The sequence below is a fragment of the Chrysochloris asiatica genome, unplaced genomic scaffold (assembly GCF_000296735.1).
Source record: "Chrysochloris asiatica unplaced genomic scaffold, ChrAsi1.0 scaffold00043, whole genome shotgun sequence".
NCBI lineage: Eukaryota > Metazoa > Chordata > Mammalia > Afrosoricida > Chrysochloridae > Chrysochloris > Chrysochloris asiatica.
The window spans coordinates 11,264,924-11,290,132 of record NW_006408561.1 but is presented as its reverse complement, the minus strand read 5'-3'; the positions used below and the strand labels follow the sequence as shown (position 1 = coordinate 11,290,132).

Here is a 25,209-nt window from a genome sequence, read left to right as displayed (position 1 = left end):
TTGATGGCACCTGACAACAACAACAGGACTCATAAAGTGTGATTTTATTTGTGTCCACTACCAGTAAATATATTTGAATTCTTGCTTCAAAGATTCCTTTGTTTTATTGCTTTTTAAAGTATTTTTTTTTTCAAAGAAACAATTATTTTGCTTTATTATCTAAGGCAGTGGGTGGTAGTCTTTCCACTTGTAACAATTTGTTAAATCTGACATCACACACATCAGCATTTTAACCACAAAAATAACAGTAAATTCTCAGACAAAAACCATTGATTGAACAGTGTTGATATGTAGAAGCTATACATGTGGTGCAAGGTTTCAAGTATCCTCACAAAGGTTTGTTAGTAATAACAGCAATGCCATTTAAATTGTGACTCAGATGTCCAGTTATTTAGAAGGTACAAGAATTCTTATGTCCTACCGGACTTTCTCTTTATCTAGATGACAGTTTTAACAGGGTAAGTAACCACGTTCTGAAATGCCTGGAAGGAGCATATAAAAACTAAGGCCATCATAGAAAGAAATAACCCAGAAAGGACTCTTCTTGAACTGCAAATCTTGATAACAAAGGCAAAAGTTCCACGTATTTTTCTGTCCCTGAGGCATCTAACCTTTCAACAAATGCCCAAGCAGATGCAATATTTTCAGTGCTGCCCACTTAGAAATTTGTAATCTAGTAATATTTTCACTCACAGCCACTACTGAACACCTAAAAAAATACATTTATAGATGATAAGGCACAATATTTAAAGGGCACCTGCTTCTACAGCATTAATTAAAAACAATAATCCATATTTGTGCTTTCATCTTATGACCTCAAACCTTTATTTTCTTGCATAATAGGAATTATCATTTTTGGAAACATCTAGCATGTCTATTACCCATTGCAGAATCCATTCTTAACTTAGTAATATACTCTAACAGTGATACAGATTGCAATACTGCCAAACAGCGAAGGCTGTATTTCCTTATTGCTTTTATGAGGTTTTTATAATAAACCAAAATCCGTTGTTGTCAAGTCAATTCTGATGAGTAATGCTATATGGCAGAATAAAAGTACCTCATAGGGTTTCCAATGCTAAAAATCTGACTGGTAGTTTCAGAATGCTGACCTTTCAATTAGCAGGTGGGCTCTTTAACCACTTTGCCACCAGTGCTCCAGGTTCTTATAATAGTACCCATAATTCATATATATATTAATTAACCTTCCATAAAAATTACTGATCTAGATTTTTAAAATATCAATATATGTAGACCTAATTATAATTTATAATTATTTATAAATACCACATTATATTTGTAGCTATAAGTTGTCCATGCAATTATTCCCTCACATTAAGCCACATTAAACATTGATATAAGTAATATTGAAATTTTAATTTCATTACAGAAGGGTCCAGATAGTTCTTCTAAAAAGCTTCCTTTATGATCAATGCCTATATAAGCAGCAGTTAAGATACCAAATGATATGTTGCAATGGATAAATCTGTTGTAAAAAGATCTTTTTAAAGTTTGAAACAGCCAGGATGTCTCTTTAAGAAGTAAGATACTCCTATCCGAAGTTACGGTATTTTCAGCCACTTCATATGCATCAAAACATTGGACAATGAATAAGGAAGACCAAAGGATAATTGATAGCTTTTGCTTAAGATGTTAGTGAAGAATATTACATACACCATGGATTGCCAGAAGAACTCATGAATCTGTCTTGAAAAAAGTACAGCAAGAATGCGGCAAAGTACGTGAGGATGATGAGATTTCATCTCTCATACTTTGGACATGTTATCAGAAGGGACCAGTTTTTGGAGAAGAACATCATACTTTGTACAGAACGTCAGTAAAACAGAAGGAGAATTTCAGTGAGATGGATTGATAAATGGCTGCAAAAATGGCTAACACATAGTGATGATTGTGAGGAGGTGCAGGACTGGCATTGTTTCCTTTGGTTGTACATATGGTTGCTGTGAGTCAGAACTGACTTAGTGGCACCTAACAGCAAGTGGATGATTCAAATGTGCAAACAGATTTGAGAAACCATAACGCAGATCAACAAGATGATAAAATGTTTGGTTTTGTGGTTGTTTATCAAGGTACACAAAATCACTGATTTTTACTAGGTTCTTAACCTATTTGGATGTTATAAGGCTTTATCAGATGTTAGAATTTAAAATATAATACATAGCCACTTAAATTAAAACCTCAGAAATTCATGCAAAAAAGCAACTATAAGACAAGTTGCATGTTATCCCATGGTTTGAGGTTGCCTGTACCTTGAATTACATCCTAAAAATATAAACCAAATATTATAAAATATTCTTCATTTAATTATGTAAGAAGATTGTAAGTCACACATTTATTCCAAATTCTGGTACTTAAATGGACTTTATTGATAATTTAATAAAAACTTTCACTTCTATATAGGCAATAAGGTTTAATATAAAGAATTCCAGAAATCCCAGGAATACCCTATTTGATCCTTTTCAGCCTCAACCAATAATTTCTAACTGTGTGACATAAAACATTTAACCTGAGTTTCAGAATTCTTATATGACAATGCAATGGTGCTGTAGAATTAAATTATATACAGTACCTGGTATGTAGAAAATTATTCAAATTAATCTCCTACACAATATCTGTCCCCTGCATGGCTGAAAATTGAGCCTCAGGATAGTTCAGTTCCAGGTCTGCGGGGTAATGGAGGAACTTGATAGCTAACTAAATCTCCATTTAACCAATAAACTTTTGATTTTGTGTTTTGTTCCACATTTTCCTCCCACTCTAAGCAGGGCCATCTAATGTGATCCCTTTCAGAGCAGCTGGCAGTGACAGTCAAGCACTGTTTCGCTTGATTATCTTATCTAATTTCAAAAACAATAGAAAGTAGGTCTCGTTTTCAAAAATCATTGTTATTTTCTTATATTTCAGATTATTTATCTTTAGTTGTCATAAACATCTAACTTTTACATTATTATTACAGGAATTGCTGTAATTGAGGGTTTCATAAACCAAACAAAATTCTTCCTTTCTTTTTACTTATGCTTGTGATGATATGAAACATAACTTTTGTAGAAATAGAACAAACTCTGGTTTAGCGTACAATTGTAAAAGATGAAGCTATCAATATGACTCACAGAAGGAAAAGGTTAATAGCTTCTGAATAGTTTCTATTGTTGTCAAGTCAATTCTTCTTTCATAAAACTTCAGTTTATAGCTGAACATCAGTAATATTTATTCATTTTCTCATGTAACTATGTAAATTTTATTTATATCCAATTATAACTTATAATTAGATATAAATTCACATATTTGTTACAGTGATTTGCTCATACACTATTTTCTCACATCAACCCACAGTAAATATTAATACAAATAATACTAAAAGCTAATGTGTTTAAATCACTTGCCAACATGGCATAATCCACCCAGCAACACCATAGAGGAAAGGACTGAAAATCAATTTCCATAAAGATTATTGTGTTGCTGATGCTGTTAATTGCCACCGAGTTGATTTTGACTCATCTAAGAAAACTATTTGGAGCATTTCTAGTATGCAACACATAGTAATGCTGGGAATTAGATCAACTTATTGGCTATTGTGTTTAATTTTGTTTAGGAGTGAGGGAGAAGGGTTTGTTTATATCACATCTACATTCAGCAAGTAAAATACTTAATTTATCTACTTTCACCAAATAAAATGTTTTCTTCACCATCAAATTAAAATTCAAAATTGTTACATTTATCTTTTATATTTGTTATCTCAATCACTAGGTCCATTAGATACTTTATACTTCATTACTTCACACAGCACTGTTGTTTTTTTGTTGCGTGTACTGTTGAGTTGGTTCTGGCTTATAGACAGACTATAAAATCTACCTAGAATACTGTCCTCATCACACCCTCATCATATTAGACAACCAATGATTAATATGGGGAAAAATGAAAACATTTTTAAGGCATTCAAATATTTCCCTATTTTGTCCAAATCTAACTATTCAAGCTTCACTTTCTCTATTCTCTTATATGAATATTTTGCTGCAAGGTTACCAAAACCCTACTCTCTTGAAATGGTTTTTTGTTTGCTTATTTGTTTTGTTTTTAACTTCTTATTATGACTTGGGTGAGAGTTTACAGAACAAGGCAGTTTTCCATTAAATAATTTATATACATTCCATTTCATGCCATTGATAACAATCCACACACTGCAACTGCACTTAACCCATTTTTCCCCTATTGCTTATTATTGTTTCTCCTTTCCTATTCCTTCCTGCCTTTTGAACTTTGCCTTGAGTAAATGATGCTCCCCTGGTCTCAAATGCATACCTCCCTAATATCATTGTTCATCCTATATATCTGTCCCCTGCATGGCTGAAAATTGAGCCTCAGGATAGTTTAGTTCCAGGTCTGCGGGGTAATGGAGGAACTTGATAGCTAACTAAATCTCCATTTAACCAACAAACTTTTGATTTTGAGTTTTGTTCCACATTTTCCTCCCACTCTACCCAGGGCCATCTAATGTGATCCCTTTCAGAGCAGCTGGCAGTGACAGTCAAGCACCGTTTCGCGCCTCTGGTCACAGGATCATGGAAGCCATGGCTCACATGGTCCACCAGTCCACTGGAACAATTGTTGAAAATGGTTTTACCTCTACATTTTTTATTATGTTCCTTTTTTCATTCTATCTGCAGCTTGGAATTGAATTCATTCTCTTACTTGATAATAAGAAAGTCACCTAACACTAACAATTCATCTCAACTTGTTTCTCTTTGAACACTTCTCTAGCAAGTCAAACCTAAAAAATTTCTTCTAATAATAAGCTCTCAAGTCATATCCTTCTGTAAAGCCACTCTATCAACTAACTTCTTGAAGTTTCATTTTGTGAAGTATGTTTAGCAAAGTAATGACCTCTACAATGTTCATCTCCTAATCCTCAAAGTCTACGAATATGTTATTTCATATGGCAAAAGGACTTTACAGGCATGATTAAGTCAACAATATTAGTGGCCAATACACTTCACTTTTAACTCACCCATGGCTATGATATTTTTCTTTACGTTCCCACTTAATTTTTTATGAATTCAAATTTTACTGGAAGATTATCCTGGATAATGCCTCTGCTTAATCACATGCTGTAACAAAAGTCCTTATAAAAAGGAGACAAAAGGATCAGAGTTGGAGATATTGGAAGACATTATGCTTTTGACTTTGAAGATAGGGAGAGTAGCTATAAGTCAAGGAATTGACTTTTTATAAACTGGCAAAAGTGAACAGCATCTCCCTTGGAGCTTCCAAAGAACTACAACCATGCTGACACCTTACATGTTTTGAAATCTGTACAACAGAAAGGAAAGAATCTAAATTTGTGTTTTGTAAGTCAAAAAAATTATGAAAATATTGATATTTATAAGAAAAAGCTACTAAATAATGTGACCTCGTATAATGGTCACCATTCCTCTGTCAGTTTTTCAAACTTTGATGGCTTGCTTATTGTGATGCTTGAAGCTATGGCATTAGTTTTTCAAAAATGAGTAAGATTACCCATAGTAGACAGATTTCAGTGGAGTTTCTAGAGTAAGACAGACTAGCAAGGAGAAACTGCCAATCAACTTCTGAAAAAAAAAAAATGACAGAGCAAGCATTTGGAATAGCCGTGGAACATTATCTGATATACACCTAGAAAAACCTACTAATAGGTTTTTAAAATATTAGTTGGCGAGAAGCATTTGTGTTTCACTTGCCAGAGATGAACCCATGAGCCTGGAATACATTCAAAACACATCTAGGAAGAGCTTCTTCTCAGAGTAGAGTAGACCTGAATCACATGGATGCAGTAAAACTTTCAAGAAATTCATTTGGTGATGTGGTATGACTCAAAATAACAAACGTCTATCAATAACCAAAATATGGAATAAGTAAATTTTCCTATTAACTTTACACATTCTATATCGTGCTCCTTTTAAATTAATAACAACATGGTAAAGCACTGTAATGAGCATTCAACATACTACCATTTATATAAGTATTGATATAGGTAATTTTACTCTATATTTTTATACTCTACAAGATCACATTTCAAAATACCTGCATTCCACTCAATAATAAATTATTGTAATTTCCTAAACAGTAAGATGTTTCTTTTTCATTAAAAGGTAATCTAGTCTCGAGCCTCGGCTGAAACAACTCCTTCATCTCATCCCCCGGTACCCCTAGCCCCGGCCCGGCCCGACATCCGGCTAGGCCACAGCGCCAGGCTCTTGTCGCCACCACCTGCTCCCGGCCCGCCCCCTATGGGCTCCTGCTAGAGGCGCCCCACAGGCGGCCCGCGGAGCCCCGATGCTGGCCCGGAAGAAGCCGGTGCTGCCGGTGCTTACCATCAACCCTGGCATCACTGAAGGCCGGTCTCCCACCAGCGAGGGCGCCTCCGAAGCAAACTGGGCGGACCTCTAGAAGAAACTGGAGGAGCTGGAACTTGATGAGCAGCAGCAGAAGCATCTGGAAACCTTCCTCACCCAAAAGGCTAAAGTTGGCTAGCTCAAGGACGATGACTTTGAAAGGATCTCGCAGCTGGGGGCTAGGAATGGTGGGGTGGTCCCCAAGGTGCAACACAGGCCCTCGAGTCTCATCATGGCCAGGAAGCTGATTCACTTGGAGATCAAGCCGGCCATCCGGAAACAGATCATCCGGAAGCTGCGGGTCCTACACAGGTGCAACTCCCCGTACATCGTGGGCTTCTATGGGGCCTTCTACAACGACTGGGAGATCAGCATCTGTATGGAGCACATGGACGGAGGCTCGCTGGACCAGGTGTTAAAAGAAGCCAAGGGGATCCCGGAAGAGATCCTGGGGAAGTTCAGCATTGCGGTCCTCCGGGGCTTGGCGTACCTCCGAGAAAAGCACCAGATCATGCATCGAGATGTGAAGCCCTCCAACATTCTGGTCAACTCCCGAGGGGAGATAAAGCTATGTGATTTGGGGGTGAGCGGGCAGCTCATCTACTCCATGGCCAACTCCTTTGTGGGGACACGCTCCCACATGTCACCAGAGCGCTTGCAGGGCAACCACTATTCGGTGCAGTCAGACATCTGGATCATGGGCCTGTCGCTGGTGGAGCTGTCCATTGGGAGGTACCCCATCCCCCTGCCAGATGCCAAGGAGCTGGAGGCCATCTTCGGTAGGCACGTGGTCGATGGGGCCGAATGAGAGTCCCACAGTGTGTTGCCGCTGCCTCGGCCCCCTGGACGCCCCATCAGTGGTCACGGGATGGACAACTGGAATACATTGTGAATGAGCCTCCTCCCAAGCTGCCAGGCGGTGTCTTCACCCAGGACTTCCAGGAGTTCGTAAATAAATGCCTGATCAAGAACTCAGCAGAACGTGCTGACCTGAAAATGTTGATGAACCACACCTTCATCAAATGGTCCGAGGTGGAAGAAGTGGATTTTGCAGGCTGGTTGTGTAAAACGCTGCGGCTGAACCAGCCAGCACACCCACGCATACCGCGGTGTGAAGGATGGTGATGATGACGTGGGGCCTCCGTCCCTGTCCAGGCACCACCCTTGCACTCCCCCACTCCTGCGCTCCAGCCCCTCTAGGGCCCACCCCTACCTTCCCTCCTGCCACAGTAGGGGTCACTCTCTGGGTTCTGGGGAATGCCATGGTTTGGGTGATCTTCTGGGTCCCTGCTTTCCTAGATTAAAAAAAAAAAAAAAAAACCTGCCAAGAAAGCAAAAAAAAAAAAAAAAGGTAATCTATTTTTTAAAGTTCAAAAAACAGTATAGTTAATCAAAGTATGATAGGTATTTTTTAAAAATTGTTATATATATATATATATTTACAGAAAAGAGAAACAGACTCATGAATAAACTAAGATATGAACTTTTGTCTACAATCTATATATATCCTAGAGAAATAAGAGCCACAATACAAATAGATATATTTACATCCATGTTCTCTGCAGCATTATTCACAATAGCAAAAAGATGAAGACAACTTAAATGCCCATCAGTGGAAGAATAGATAAACAAACTTTGATACATGCACACAATAGAATAAATACTACATAACATTCAAACTTTTTGGAAACACACTGGAAAAAGAAAAAAAAAATCTACAAAACTACATTTTTTGCCACAAAGGGAGTATTCATTCATGTAAAGCATCATTAATTAGCAATGTCTTACTATTTACCACTTTAAAAGATAATGTATTTATGCTTTTTTTTTTTTCTTCTTGCATAGCTCAGGGACTTACACAGAAGCATAAGGTTTATAATATTGTACATGCATTTTAATTCTTTTCAGAAAATTTTCATGATTAGGGTTTAGATACATTGTTATCTACATTCCATCTGTCAGTCTTTATATCATTCATAAATAATCAATTGAATATGAAGTATAGAAGATGTCTAAGTTTATTGAGACTTGAGATATATCATCATCTTTAAATATTAACCTAATGAAACAATAGTATCCATAATGCTTCATGCAAGTAATTAGATTATAGTGCATATTAGACTTGGGTCATTTTTAATGTGCTATATCCCCTTATTATAAATTGCATTCTATTCATCTTTTTATCCTTTTTTGATAATATTATTGTGGCAAGCTGCATATATTATTTTTGTTGTTAGGTGCCATGAAGTTTGTTCCGATTCATAGCTACCCAACAGAGGGTTTTCCAGGAGCAGCTGATTTGTTGGAACACTGACTTGTAGTTAAAACAGACATTGCGAACCTGCACTTATCCTGCAGCACCACACCACAAAAATAGCTATTTTTACTATATTTAAATGAAATTTCACCAATCATCTTTCAGTTTGTCAGATAGAAGGAATACAGATCACTGTACCAAAAATAATTGACCAACATGAAATAATTTCAGGAGATAACATTGATCAAGAATTGTGGGTACTGAAGAAAAAAGTCCAAGCTTCACTGAAAGTCTGGACTTCTGGCAAGATGGCAGATTACGCAGACCCTCTACAACAAAGATATGAGAGCTTTAGAGGAAAGTCTAGAGAAGTGGATTGAGTAAAAGTCAGGTAAACAACTGCTCTACCTTCCCCTCCATCCCCTCAGGCTCCCCCCATCCCCCAACCAACAAAGAATTTTATTTTTCCTTGTAATGTGGGTATTTTTTCTTAATCTTTTGCAGTAATGGTGTTATGCAGTATTTCTCCTTTTGTGACTAATTTCACTCAGTATAATGTCCTGAAGGTTCATCCATGTTTTGTGGTGACTAACAGCTTCCTTGTTATTTTTCAAGGTAGCATAATATTCCATTGTGTGGCTGTACCAATGTGGAAGAAAGTTAGTTTATCTATTCTTCCATTGATGGGCACTTAGGCTGTCTCCGTCTTTTTGCTATTGTGCATAGTGATGCTACGAACATTGGTGTTCATATATCTACTTGTGTTATGGCTCGTATTTCTTGTGGATATATACCAAGCAGAGGAATTGCTGGAACATAATTTAGTTCTATTTCTAACTTTCTGAGGAAGCACCATACTGTTTCCAAGAGTGATTGGTCAGTTTCTTCTAATAAAAGGGAATCATCCTTATTTTTTTCTCTCTAAGCTTTCATATTTGAGCAGAAATTTGTTTTAATATTTATTGAGCATATTTCTAAATTATATCAACTCACATTTCTATATTATGGCTAGAATACTATGAATAAAGTTGATTTTTATATTGTAACTTAGGCTATAACAATGTTGCAGGATTGTATTTTTCATAGTATTTAAGTTCATAAGTGATATTTGCTCTGTATTTCTATATTGTTTAGCCAATTTGACTGAATGCCAAAAAAATGTTTTAATAAAATTATGTAATTATATTAACTCTGACAACTAGTTTTCTCTATGAGACAAAGGAAGAAAATTTTATGTAACTGAAAACAATCATATTGTTCATTTTTAAATGAATTGGTCAAAGATTTATTATAAATTTTAGTATGATTCAAAATATTAGTGTTAAGAGAAATGCAAAATTATATAATTTGATTCACAGATAATAGTTAACATAAGAAGATATTGATAATTTGTATTAATCATTTCTATAGAGTGAAGACATAGTTTAAAATCTCTAATGGAGTCCTGCTGTAGCACTGCAGGTTAATGTGCTGGACTGCAAGGTTTGAACTACAAGGTTGGTGGTTCAGGCTAACCAGCTACTCCTCAGAAACCCTATCCAGGATTGCTACGAGTTGGAATCAACTCAGTGGCATTTAGCAACAACAATAATAAAGTTTTAGCATTATTTAGGGTTGATAAATGAAGAAATTAAAATGAATTAAGGATATTTGAATCCATTCACAAATTTAGGCTAATATCCATCCCTCTGAGTCCCTCTTTGTATTTCCATATCCCTTATCTTTTACCTATGTTTAGAAATATGATGCTTTTCCAGATATTCTGACTTTGGCTTGGTAACTTGATTCCAGTTGCATGGAAGCATGATCAGGAGAAACATCAGAAAGATTGCTACTTCAGCTTCTGCTCCCTTTTCATAACAAAAGCCTCAAAATCAATACTTTTGTCATCATAACATCTCCATTACATAATCCTAATTGAATAAAAGGCCATTCGTCCTCTGATAATGTTCAGGAAGGAGAACTGAGTGGGCACTAAATGTATTACTCATAATACTATGTGAGAAACATATTTTTTAATGCAATTAATTGTTCAAGAAGGCACTCAAAATTATGTCTAGTATTTCTAACTCCACTTTTATTCCCTTTATTGTAAATGACAGATCTCTCTGTCATTTACAATAAAGTTTAGGTTACATGGTAACCTAAACTTGAATCTTGATAGCTTTAGTTCTGAGTTCTGTGAGTGCAGAGGCAATGCATGTATCTTCCTCTGCTCTTTTTCCTATGTTTTGCCTGGTTGGGAGATGAATAAGTATATTAAATTTTTTTTTTTTAATGTATAAGACATAATATACCTGAAAAATCATAAGGTAATCATATCCATATGAGAAAATGCTTTTTAAATGCTTCTGTTGCTAGGGAAAATATGTATAACAATTATAAAGAATCTAGTTCTGTGATAATAGTATATAAAAACCACAGATACTAACTTTCCTATGGCTTATATCATGGAAACTGAATACCTGTTTGTGTATCTTCTCTGCTGAGATAAGGTATGAAAAGAGCAGAAGCAGGACAATACCTTTCTTTAAAAAATTTTTACTGAGTATTCACTACTCTATGCTAGTGCACAAACAAGAATGAACATTATGACTTTCTCTTTACAGAGCTCATACCTCAATAGGGTTAATAAATTGTGCACACAGAGAGCAATTTTAAAGCAAGATTTCAAGATGTTATGTAATTTCAAAAGTTACCGAGAAAATAATGGTTTATAACACTCCATATTGATAATGCTTGCATCCCTGAGGAGCTGTAGAGGCATGGTTATGGAGGTATGTGGATAGATTATTAGTTTGCAATATTTTATTGGAGAGAAACAGGTTGGTAGGAGAGGTTAAAAAACATGAAGTATGATAAATAAAACAGGTAGCTACTTTGTTGTTTTTTTTTAATCACTATATTCAATAGATCTAGAAATAGAAGAAGAGTTAATTTATGAATGGAGTGCTCATGAAAATATAAAATTCAAGTTCCTAAGAAAAAAATGCAGCTTTCATATTCACTGTTTTTTAACATATGGATCATTACTGATTTCATGTTAACTGACATGACAATTCTCTTTACACTCTGTAGCAACATTTGGCATTGTGGTTTTATTCAGAATGAATACTCAAAATATCTGACATCTTAATTTGGGGACATCTGTCAGTCTAAACAGAAATAATCATTGATTTTTAAGCATCAAAATATTCAGGGTTTACACTGGTAGAATGTAAAATAATCACTGAAATAATTTAATCATTTTTATACGTTATATATTTGTGTCAAAAGACTAGTACATTGGCAATGACTATATTTTACAAACTTTTTTTCTTTCTCATACATATCTACTACACATAGAATACATTACCCATAATTTGATGTTGTAAGAATTAAGGTGGTTTTTCTCTTTCCATCATTGAATGTCCATATAAATATTTAACCCCACTTTTAGTAAAACAGGAGTCCTGGTGGAGCTGTAGGTTATGAATTTGTTTACTCTAACTGCAAGGGTGGCAGTTCAAATCCACCAGCTGCTCCATGGGAGAAAGATGAATCTATCTGCTCCCATGAAGATTTATAGTCCAGAAAGCCCTATATAGAGTTTACAGGAGATGGAATCTACTCAATGGCAGTGTGTGGGGGTGGGGGTGGGGGGGTAATTAGTAAAATTAGACAAAATGGAATATTATCTTGGCTAGTTCCTGAAAGGTTTACATTCCAATTATTATATATGTGATGTTTAATCAAGAGAAACAAAAATTATAAATATTATCAATATCTTCTGTAATGTTTTCACTAAGCTTGAAAAAGCACCTCATTAGCTGTTGCTGTGAGATGACTTTGAGTTGGTTCTAATTCATAGTGACCCTATGTGAACAGAACGAAGCCCAGCCTGGTCCTGCTCTATCCTCACAATTGTTATGTTTGAGCACATTATTGTAACCACTGTGTCAATCTATCTCATTTAAGGAATTCTTCTTTTTTGCTGACACTCCTCTTTACCAATCATGATGTTCATCTCCAGGGATTGGTTCTTGCTGATAACATATCAAAAGTATGTGTGACGATGAAATGTTTCACCATCCTTGATTCTGCCCTACAGATTCCTCAGGAGCACAAAGTGTTCTTGAGTTCCTATTCTTTGCAATGTTACCAATAATTTATTATGATTCATACAGTTAAGCGTCTTTGCATAGTCAGCAGAACACAAGTAAATATTTTTTATCTGATATTCTTTGTTTTCAAGTAAAATCCATATTAGGGCAGCAGTGACATTCCTTATTCCATGTCCACTTCGGAATGTGATTTGAATTTACGTCAGCTTCCAATCCATGTACTGCTGAAACTATTATTTAATTATGTTCAGCAAGATTTTACAATAGGTGGGGTGCTGTACTATAAGCACTAGGCTTCAAGGTTGGTATCTACTGCAAGGACAGCAGTTCGAACTTACCAGTCACTCCTCAGAAACCCTATACATGGTCTTTATGAGTTGGAAATGACTCAATGGCACTTAACAACAACAATTATATGGTAATATTGCTCAATGATTTCCTCATTCTGTTAGGTTACCTTTCTCTGGAATGCATGTCTTGCTGTCAGTTGGCCAAGTAGTGGTCTACCAGATTTCTTGTAACAGATGAATGAGTGCTTCCAGAGCTGCATCAGTATGTTGAAACATTTCAATTGAGTTTTCTTCAATTCCTGAAGCCTTGTTTTTGCCAGTGCCTTCAGGGTAGCTTGGACTTCTTCCTTCAATACTCTCTGTTCTTCATTATACACTCCCTCCATAAATGTTTGACGTTGATCAATTCTTTTTACTTGAGTGATTCCGTCATATTTGAATCCTATGTCATATTTGAATCCTATGTCATATTTGAATCATATGTTAAGGATTCTCGACTTCACTAGAGGTTATTTCAGAATTATCCAGGGAAAATATTATAATTAACTACCTCTGCACCATTGTTCTTCTCAACATGCTGCTTGTTCCTTCCCCTTTTAGATTGCTGTTGTAGTTAGTTGTGATGTTGGAAATTATGCCAATGGTATCTCAAATGCCAGCAGTATCATCCATAGTGAACAAATATCAGCACAGCTTCCAGATTAAGATAATTTAACAAGAAAGACCTGAAGATCTATTTCTGAAAATTAGCAATGAATACCTTATGAATCACAAAATAACAGGTGGGTTTGAACCATCAACCTTGTAATTAGAAGTCAAGTGCTTATTCTACTGAACATACCAGGGAATCCTACTTGTAGATACAGTATGTTATTAATGAATCTTCCAGATAAGCACTTGACTGCTAACCATATGGTTGGTTTTTCAAACACACCAGCTGCTCCCCAGAATCTCTATACAGGGTAACTATGAGTAGCCTAACTTAGAATGAAGTATAAAGCAGAAAGCATACAGGATTCACCAGCACTTCAGAGTCCATTCATATCTTCCTTCTGCCACAATTGCAGTGATATTAACACATGCAGCCAGCTCATCATCACATTATCCTTATTAGATGCTTCCCCAGGATAATGTTCCTAAGACATTACTTACCTATTTCTCTAATCCTGTCTCTCTCGCCCCTGCCTTCATACTAATCAATTTGTGCTCCAGTTGGACTTCTTACATTTCCATGACTATCTGTACTAAATCGTTGTTTTCCATCTATCCAAAATCACCTCTGACAAATTTCCAATGTAGCTGTCTCAGACAGCTGACGGTTTCACCATTATAATTTCAAAAATGTAACCCTCAGGGTATTAATTTGCCATCTAAAGTTTTACTTGTAATCATTTCCACAATTAAATAAAAAGATAAAATTTGAGAAATAATATATATGCATGTATGTATTAGTATTTCATTTTTCTGGTTTTCATTTTAATTATATTATTTTTCCCTTCTTTAAACAATTTTCCTTTACTTTCTACTGAGTCATTTTCTGTTTGTCTTGGGGTCTATCTTACCAGACAATCTCTTCCAAACCTATTTTCCATGTTTGGTCTCTCTCTATGCTAGTTTTCAGAATCAGATATAGAATCCAGGCATCTGAAACACAACATCTGCCAACAATATACAGTGGTGAACACTAAATGGAGGCAAGGGATGAGTTTAGTGAGGGGATTGGAGCCAGGATTAGACTGATTTATGATGTGGAACAGATGGCAGAGGGTTGTGTAGAAGAGTCAGATGTGAAAATTTCCTTATATTGAGGTTTTATTTCTGATAATAACGTTTATTTTTATACCTTGGTGTTATAATTTGTCCAGTAGATAAGATATGAAATGGACTGTTACTTCTACTGTTTTATTTTTTCTGGTTGTTATAATATCTGTTTTAAACTGGGGCAGACAGATTTCAAGAAACTCCCTCCAACAGTATCATAATTATCTGTACTTCATACCTTTGTGTAAATACTGTCTCCTTGAGTGTGGTTAGGACCTGTGAATTCTATTGAATCAATAGAACTTAGCAATTGTGATGGAACATCACTCCCATGATTATTTTATTAGTATCTCCTTTTGGTAGATGATGCACTCTAGGAACACTTGTTGCTGGGCTCTGGAAGTAAGTAAACATAAAAGAAGTTAACATGGCAGGGAACCACAATGATCTCTGGAACTGAAGATGGCCTCAAGATACTGAAGGTGTCTACCAGTCTCTGGCCAATAAGAAACAGGTGTCTTTAGTCCTTCAGAAGTAAGGAAATGAATTTGTACAACAAACTAAGTGAGTTTAAGAACAGATTCTTTCTCATTCTAGTCTCCTATTGAGAGAACAGCTTAATCAACACCTTGACTATAACATTATAAGACCCTAAGGATCTAGCCAATTAAGCTCAGACAGACTCCTGATCGAGAGAAATGTTAACATACTAGATACAAAGTGGCTTCAATAATTTCATGGAAAAATTGAAATATAAGATAATGGATGTTTTCCACCAAATTTTGAAGTTCCCTATAAGTGTTATTTTGTCTCAAAGTCTGTGGTATGATGAATATTTGTACGAGGAGAATGAGCCATCAGAAAATAATTAGAAGGATAGGTTAAAATTAAGAATGGGTATGAATTCAAAAGCCAAGACCATAAGATTGACCGACCAATCCAGAAAGAATTTTTTGCTGTAGTTGTTAGGTGCCTTAGAGTCAATTCTAACATATAGCAACCCATGCACAGCACATGGAAACAATGTACAGTCCTGTGCCAGCATCACAATTGTCATTCCACTTGAGGCCATTGCTGCTGCAGAAGTATGATAGAAGAATTGCCATTCTGAGTTCTAGGCACACTCTGGATGCACTTCTTCCAACACAGATATGTTTGCTCTTCTGGCAATCCATGTTTTGTTGGGTGTTTTTTTTAATATTATTTTGCAACATCATAGCAAAAATTCACCAATTTTTCTATAGTCTTCCGTATTCATTATCCAGTTTTCACCTACATATAATGCTTTTGAAAATACCATGACTTGGGTCACATGCACCTTAGTGCTCATACTAACATCTTTGCTCTTAAATACTTCAGAGTTCTTGTGCAGAAGATTTACCTAATGTAATACATCTTTGATATCTTGACAGCTGCTTTCATAAGTGCTGATAGTGGTTTTAAGCAAAATGAAATTTTTGGCAATTTTAATCTTTCTCCATTTAATATGATGTTATTTATTGTTCCAGTTGTGAGGATTTTTTTTTTCCTGTATATTGAAGTATAACACACACTGTGATCAATTGCTCATAGGCAAGTTCATTCTGAAACTGAAGAAAATTAAAACAAGTCCACGAGAGCCAAAATATGACCTTGAATATATCCCACATAAATTTAGAGATCAGCTTAAGAACAGATTTCATGAATTAGACACAAATGACTGAAGACCAGAAGAGCTGTGATATAACATCAAGAACATCATACAATTAAAAGCAAAAGGTCATAAAGAGGATAAGAAAGAAGGAAAAAATCATATGAGATGCTAAAATTTGCTCTCCAGTGTAGAGATGTTAAAGCAAATGGAAGAAATGAGGAAGTAATAGAACTAAACAGAAAATTTCAAAGGAAAGGCAAATTCAAGTATTAAAATGAAATGTGCAAAAACCTGGAGTTAGAAAACCTAAAGGGAAGAACACACTCAGCATTTCTTAAACTGAAAGAACAAAAAAGAAAAATCAAACCTCGACATGCAGTATCGAAGGGATCTATGGACAAAATATTGAATGATGCAGAAAGCATCAAAAGAAGGTGGAAGGAATACAAAGGGTCACTGTACCAAAAATAAATGGTTGGTTTACAATGTTAGCTTATGATCAAGAGCCAATGGTGCTAAATTAAGAAGTCCAAGATGCACAGAAGGTCTTGGCGAAGAACAAGACTTGGAATTTATGGAATACAAACAGAAATCTTTCAACAAACTGACACAGCACTGGAAGCACTCACTCATCTATATCAGGAAATTTTGGTAACCAATTTGGCTACCCAGGCAAATTGGAAAAGCTGCTTATGTGTGCTCATTCCAAAGAAAGGTGTAATCGTTAGGGTTTTGTATCCTTGACTAGCTCAGGATTTCTAGAGGTTTGGTAGTTGAGATGTGCTTATTCCCAGGGTTATGAAACCTAATGCAGTCTTAGCTAACTCTATGATGAGTGACTATGAGGTGTCAATCAATTAAAGGGGTGCAGACTCATCCTAATATAATGAACACATGGGAAAGGCTCTCAGCTTTCTACTGAGAACTTGTAACTCTACAACTATAAGCCATTGATAATAAATCTCTCTATATATATATACAGGAGACTTGGTGTGGCACTGTGGGCTAATGTGCCAGACTGCAAAGCCTTTTGAACTGCAAGGTCAGGTCGGTGGTTCAAGCTTATCAGCTGCTTGTCAGAAACCCTATACAGGGTCTCTCTGGGTTGGAATCAACTCGAGGACACTTAAAAACAACATATATATATGAGACCTGATGTGGTATTGTAGGTTAATGCATCAGACTGCAAAGTCTCATTTACACTGCAAGGTCTGTGGTTCAAGCTCACCAGGTGCTCCTTGGAAACCCTATACAAGGTCACTATAGGTCATAATCGACTCGACAGAACTTAACAACAACAACAACATATATACACATGGAGTACTGGTGTGGCACTGTGGGTTAATGCACTGGACATCAAAGTCAGTTTGAACTACAAGGTCGGAGATTTAAGTTCACCAGCCACTCCTAGGGAACACTACACAGGGTTGCTGTGGATATAAAAACAGACTTGAGGGTACTTAACAACAACAACAAAAACATGTTTTACTGGTTTTGCTTCTCTAGAAAACCTGGCCTAAAACATGTGGTACAGAGAGGGTGGGGTTCTAGAGAAACAAAATTAAAAGGATGAGTTTTCTAAGTGGCACAAGTCCAGCTAATTTTAAATTTTATAGGGACATGATGGATCTCTATACTTCGTAAGTATCGACATTGATTTGGTTTTGAGTTTGGTCCTTCATTCCTCTTGTGGAGTCAGAAGAAATCAGACATGGTCCCCAGTTGGTTTAAGCAGCTGACTTCAGGAGCAGGACTCATTGCGATGACTCCAGATTCATGAAATTATGAAGTTTCCTGTAGTGCTTTAGGATAAGCACTGGACTGCAAGTTCATTTGAATTACAAGGTCATCAGTTGAAACTCACCAGGTACTCCTTGGAAGCCCTACTGTTGTTGTTGTTAAGTGCCATCAAGTCAGTTCTGAACCCAAAGCAAACCTTTTTAGAGTTTCCAAGAGGTGACTGGTAAGCTTGAACCATTGACCTTCGGGTTCAAACCAGTTTGTAGTCTGGTGTATTAGCCCACAGCACCAAGGCCCCTATAAATCAGAATCCACTTGAGGGCACTTAACAATTGTTAAAAGGAATGCAGAGAATAAAATACTTATGTAGAGGAGAAATCTGCAGCTTCTGGAGTTGCTTGAAGCCAACTACAAGCTGATTAAACAGAGTTGATACTGGGCAAGGGCCTGCTGGAATCCACCCTACCGTATGAATATGATTGGGGTTAGCCCAAAGGAGAAGATTGAATTTGAGTGTTTTAAAGGTTTGACTGCCTTATTATATCAGTTTCTCTTACCTATTATTATAAAATCGATATATGTGTATGATAGAGATATTGGTAATTATGATTACAGAGAATTTGTAAGTCCACCTTCAGTCTATATTTGATTGGATTGCTCAAAGAGGAGTTAGAAGTTACCTGAAAATTTAGTCTTTTTTATTTAAGCTTTTATAGAGTACAGAGCCTTAGGTGCAATCCTGAGCCCCACCCAGAACCTTCAGAGTTGGTATATTTGCATTTGAAAAGACATGTAAACCAACCAAGAACTGTTGGGAGAACCAGAGATTCAAGTTTTCAAGAAAGCTGTTAAAAAAAGTAGACAGTTTGGTGTTTTGAATTTCTGAGGCAGCAAGGCAAGGAAAGCTGACCCAACAGAGAAAACACACTTCTAGTACTGAAAGTTAAAGACATGTGCTTAGTTTTAGAATGATTGGACAAAGGAGAATCCCAACTGACCAGTTTTCCTCTTTTCTAGATGAGTCTGCTGAAAGGGAGGTGGGAGCTGACTTTAATATGATTTTATGATTTAATTGTTGGGAGTCCTGGTGTGGTGTTGTGGGTTAATGCGCCAAACTGCAAAGTCATTTGAACTGCAAGCTTGGTGGTTCAAGTTTACTAGTTGCTCCTAGGAAACCCTATACAGGGTCGCTATGGGTCAACACTGATTCAACGGCGCTTAACAACAAGATGTAAATTGGGCCAGTGCGTTTTCAGCTGTATGTGTTTTAGGTATATCATGTTTGGTGCAAGTATGACTTTGCAACTTTATTTTTTAGAGCGCATGCATGTACTTTATAGGTGCTAAATTTACAAGGGTGGCCTGTAATAGTTAGGATTCTGTGTTAAGTTGACTACTAGGCCAGGATTTTAAGAGGTTGAGATATGCTTATTCTCATGGTGAAGAAATACAATACAGGCATAGCTAACTCCATGATGAGTGACTATGAGCAGCCAATCAATTAAAGGGATATTTCCTTGGAGTGCTGTCTGCTCCCAATGTAATGAATATTTGGCAAAGACTCTCTTCTGCTAGGGACCTGGGACTCTGCAATTGTAAGCCATTTCCTTGAAAATAAACATATATATGGAGTTCTGGTAGTGTAATGGCTACAAATCGGGCTGCTAACCTCAAGGTCGGTAGCTGGAAACTACCAGCCCTTTCGCTGGAGAAAGATGAGGCTTTCTACTCCTGTAAAGATTTATAGACCCGGAAACCCTGTGCAGGGTCACTATGAGTTGGAACCGACCCCACGGTACTTAACAACAACAACAACACACACACACACACATATATATGTTGTTGTTGTTGTTATGTGCCGTTGAGTCGGTTCCGACTCATAGAGACCCTGTACAGGTTTCCAAGGCTTGTAAATTTTTACGGGAACAGACAGCCTCCTCCTTCTCCCGAGAAACAGTTGGTAGTTTCGAACTGCTGACCTTGCGGCTCGCAGCCCGATTCGTAACCACTACGCTACCAGAGCTCCTTTACACACACACACACACACACACACACACACACATATATATATATATATATAGTTATTTCATCTTTACAATGTTAATTTGCTTTTATAATCTAATGATCTATGCAGAGTTCACATGTAGAGATCATCAAAATAATTTATGTAAAGACAGAAAATAATTAGTTTTACTGATATTCCATCCATGATGCAACTATGTTTTTTTTAAACAGATGGCATTTTGATAAATTACCCAATATCTAGGAATCATGGCTTGAGTATGGAAACTTTGCACAGATGCTTACAATGAGATGTTCATGATCACATTCCACTTGTACAGTCAGAGGATGACAGAGCCTTCTGTTGCCAAAGACATTTATATTGTGAGATTTCTTTTTAGTAATGCTTTGGGGAACTGCTTTGGTATAAGGATGAAGTTTTCCCCAGAATATGTATTTATTATATTTAGTAACTTCAATATTTAAGATAAAATACTTCTAAGAGAAATTTTGGATGGAAAAGACAATCTGGGCTTAAAGACTTTTGCAAAACTGCTTTGTAGAATTCAAAATAATTTTAATTTTCAACAGCAGAGCACATAGGCTTTTAGGACATTATTGTTAAGTGCCAGTAGAGTTGGGTTCCATCCCATAGAGATCCTGTGTAGTGTTTCAGAAACGCAGCTAAACTTGTGGTTCAAATCGACCTTGCAGCCCAGTGCATTATCCTGCAGTGCCACACCAGGACTCCCCATATCTAGTATGTTGTTGTTAAGTGCCATTCAGTCTGTTCAAAATCATAGCGACTCTGTATAGGGTTTCTGAGGTGTGGCTGATGAGCTTGAGCCTCCGACCATTTCAAAGCAACTTCACAGTCCAGCGCAGTAACCCGCAGCACCACACCAGGACTCCTTACATGTAAAAAATACAGTTTCACGAGAAAAATAAAATGTGGTGCTCTGGGTTAATGCGCCAGACTGCAAAGCCATTTGAACTGCAATGTCAGCGGTTCATGCTCATCAAGCTGCTCCTTTGAAACCCTATACAGGGTCGCTACGGGTCGGAATCGACTCGACGGCACTTAACCACAACATCAAGATATATACGGAAATCTGATAGCGTAGTGGTTACAAGTCAGGCTGCTAACTTCAAGGTTATCAGTTCGAAACTACCTGCCATTCTGCGGGAGAAAGATGAGGCTGTGCGTCTGGTAAGCGTTGTTGTTGATAAGTACCATGGAGTCGGTTCCGACTCATAGTGACCCTGCACAGGGTTTCCGAGACTGTAAATCTTTACAGGAGCAGAACGCCTCATCTTTCTCCCACGGAACCACTGGAAGTTTTGAACTGCCGACCTTGAGGTTAGCAGCCGGATTCGTAACCACGACGATACCTGAGCTTGTCTGGTGAGCTAGAACTGCTAATATTGAGGTTCAAACCTGTTTTGCAGTCCACAGACCATTACCCCACAGCTCCACTTCAGGACTTCAATACTAGTGACTTGGAATGTTGAAAGGTGATTGCTAAGGAAGACAGATAAAATATTTGGCATAACATGAATACAAATAACTGGCCAAAACCTAGGAGTTCTGACAGACTACAGTTTTCATTATGGGCCCTCACAACTGGCCCATTAAATAACATCATAATAAATGGAGAAAAGATTTGAGTTGTCAAAGCCTTCATTTTGCTGGAACCCACACTCAGCACTCAAGGAAACAGCAGTCAAGAAACCAAGCTATGCATTTCATTAGGCAAATCTGCTGCAAAACACCTCTTTAAATGTTAAAGAGCAAAGAACAGTTTCAGGAGTAAAAATTTGCCTAACCTAAGCAGGGCTATTTTAAATCATATTATATACATATGAATGTTGGGCAATGAATAAGAAAGACTGTAGAAGAATGGATGCATTTGAATTATGGTGTTGGAGAAGAAGATTGAAAGTACTTGGGATGACAGAAGAACAAATAAATTTGCCTTGGAAGAAATGCAGCCATAGAGCTCCTTAGAAGCTAGGATACTATCTTGTACTTTGGACATATTATCAGGAAGGACCAGTCTCTGGAAAAGGACATCATGATTGGAAATTTGGAGGGTCCGTGAAAAAGAGGAAGACCCAAATGAAATGGACTGACACAGTGGCAACAGCAATGGGCTCAAACAGAACAATTGTGAGGAAAGTGCTGGGCCAGGCAGTGTTTCATTGTGTTTTGCTTAGGGTTGTAATTGACTTCATGCAACCTGGCAACAACAATACTAGAGTAGTATTTAGTTTAAGCTCACCAGCTGCTCCTCGGAAACCCTATACAGGGTCGCTATGGGTTGGAACTGACTCAACGGCACTTCACAACAACATTTACTATGAGCTGGACATGGTTCCAAGTACATTTACTAATGTTTGTAATAAATGGAACAGACTTTTGAGGTATGTACTAGGGCATCCTGATGTGGTGCTGGGTTAATGTGCCAGACTGCAAAGCCCTTTGAATTACAAGGATGGTAGTTCAAGCTCACCAGCTGCTCCTAGAAAAGCCTATACTGCGTCAGAATCCAGTCTATGGCACTTAGCAATAACTATCTTAAAGATGAAGAACTGAGGCACAAAGGATTAGGTGAATAACATTACTAAGACTAAATAACTAGTAATTGGCAGCTTCAGAAAACTGCAGGTAACCACTGGCCTAAAGGCTAATTAAAGCATTGTTGTTGCTGAGTTTTTAAGTGCCTTGCAGTCTGTTTTCAGGATAGTGAGAATTCATCTCATATTTTGGACATATTATTATATGGCACATGCTTAGTAAATTGGAGGGTCAGTGAAAAAGAGGAAGACGTCCAATGCGATGGATTTGCACATTGACAACAGCAATTGACTTAATCATAACAAAAATTGTAAGGATGGTGAAAGATCTGGCAGTGTTTCCTTGTGTTGTGCATAGGGTCACTACGAGTCAGAACTGATTTAACAGTACCTAGGAACAGCGAGTTCTGGTGTGGTGCTGGGAGTTAATGCACTGGACTGCAAGTTCAGTTTGAACTGCAAGGTTGGTAGTTCAAGCTTACCAGCCACTTGTTGGAAACCATAGACAAGGTCTCTCTGAGCCAGAACTGACTAGAGGGTACTTAATAGCAAAAATAACAACACTGAACTTGGGGGTCTCTGATGTTGTTAAGTGCTATCAAGTCTGTTCTGACTCATAGTGACCCTGTATAGGGTTTCCAAGGAACAGCTGGTGGGTTTGAACTGCCAGCCTTGTGGTTAACAGTTCAGTGTTTATGCTACAGTGTCACACCAGGACACCTGGATGTCTCTGTTGTTGTTGTTAAGTTCCTGCTGCATCGCTGGTTCCGACCCATGGTGTTTAGTGTTTCCAAGGAGCAGCTGGTGAGCTTGAACCGCCGATCTTGCTGTTCACACAACTTTGCAGTCTGGCACATTAACCCACAGTGCCACACTAGGACTGGTACAAAAATATCGCATACTTGGTTATTACATGAAAGGTTGACATTTCAATCCAAAGGTACCTCAAAAGAAAGACCCAATGAACTCCTACTGAAAACTCAGCCCCTAAAGCCCTATGGAGCACAATTCTCTAGTAATAAACGTGGCTTTGCTATGAGTTGAAATTGACTTGACAGCAACTGATGATTTGACTTGTTGTTGAACATTAAGATTATAAACTAATGATGAATTGCATGACAAATTATTGGCCATCTGTCTTTCAGTTTCATATTTCTAAACAGAATTATAAAAACTTTTTACCTAGGTGAACTCAATGATTGCTTGAACAAGGTATAAATCTGGGCTGAGTATCAGAACATTTACATAAAAATCCTAAATATTGTTAAAAACTTTCATTGCTACAAAATGTTGTCATGAATATTAAAACTGGAAATAATAAATTTCACAACATATTTATTTTGCTCATATCAATAAATTTTCATTTTCTGATTAAGAAAGTATAATAGCCTCCTAATGGATCAACGAACAGAAGGAGAATCTAGTATTTTTCTTCCTTCAAGTTTACTTCAAATTAAATATATTCAAGTTAAAGAAAAAATATATACATATGCCAGAATTTGAGTGGGTATTAAGTGGACATAAAGGAAAGGAACTATTTTCTCAATTTCCATTTATTTGAAGTTTTGTGTAAAGTGGCTACATCAAAACAATAGAACTAACATAGGGCAATTAGGCCAGCATTTTCAAAATGATTTTCAGGAATGCCTACTTTCCCTGAGACCCTTTCAGAGGTTTCATGAAGTCAAAGCAATTTTCGTAATACTAAGATCTTGCTTGCCTTTTTCATACTCATCTCATGAGAGCTCCTTGACATTTTTCAGAGGCTACATAGTAGGAAGATTTCTGCTTCCACAAAGATTTATAACCTTGGAAACTCTGTGAGTTGGAATCAACTCCAAGCCACTTAACAACAACAACATAGCATGTGATATCAAAACAGATTAACTACATAACTAGATATTAGAATGCAGTTGTCTTATAAAGCCAGACTTTAAAGAGATTTTTCAAAATAAAAAACAATGCCTGTCTTCTGACTGAATTTTGGAAAGCATAATTCTATTGCATAAAAATGCATTTACACATGTTAATATGTAATGAGTTTATCTTTATTTTAAACAAATTTTAAACTTAGTTTTATATTTTCTCTTTTAATTTCTAATTAATCAATAAATAAAACTCATTAAGAAAAAAAGCTTTTAAAAATCCTCACAACTTTTAGATGAGTATTGTTGAGTGCTATTGAATTGGTTTTAACTCTTGTTGTTTTGTTGTGTGCGGTGGAGTCGGTTCCGACTCTGTACAGGTTTCCGACCTGTACAGGTTTTCTGAGGCTGTAAATCTTCACGAGAGCAGAAAGCCTCATCTTTCTCCGGCGAAACAGCAGGTAGTTTCGAACTGCTGACCATGAGATTAGCAGCCCAATTTGTAACCACTACGCTACCAGAGCTCCCTTGGTTTTAACTCTTAGCAACCGTGTATAGGGTTTCCAAGGAGCAATTGGTGAGTTTGAACCGCC

General features: G+C 36.9%; 2 pseudogenes; one reads left to right on the top strand and one right to left on the bottom strand.

Moving 5' to 3' along the window:
• LOC102828915 overlaps positions 1–6,226 on the bottom strand; it is a 125,925-nt pseudogene extending 119,699 nt beyond the window's left edge.
• A 104-nt stretch (positions 6,227–6,330) lies between these two features.
• Positions 6,331–7,504, top strand: LOC102831205 (annotated as a pseudogene).
• The last annotated feature ends 17,705 nt before the right edge of the window (positions 7,505–25,209 follow it).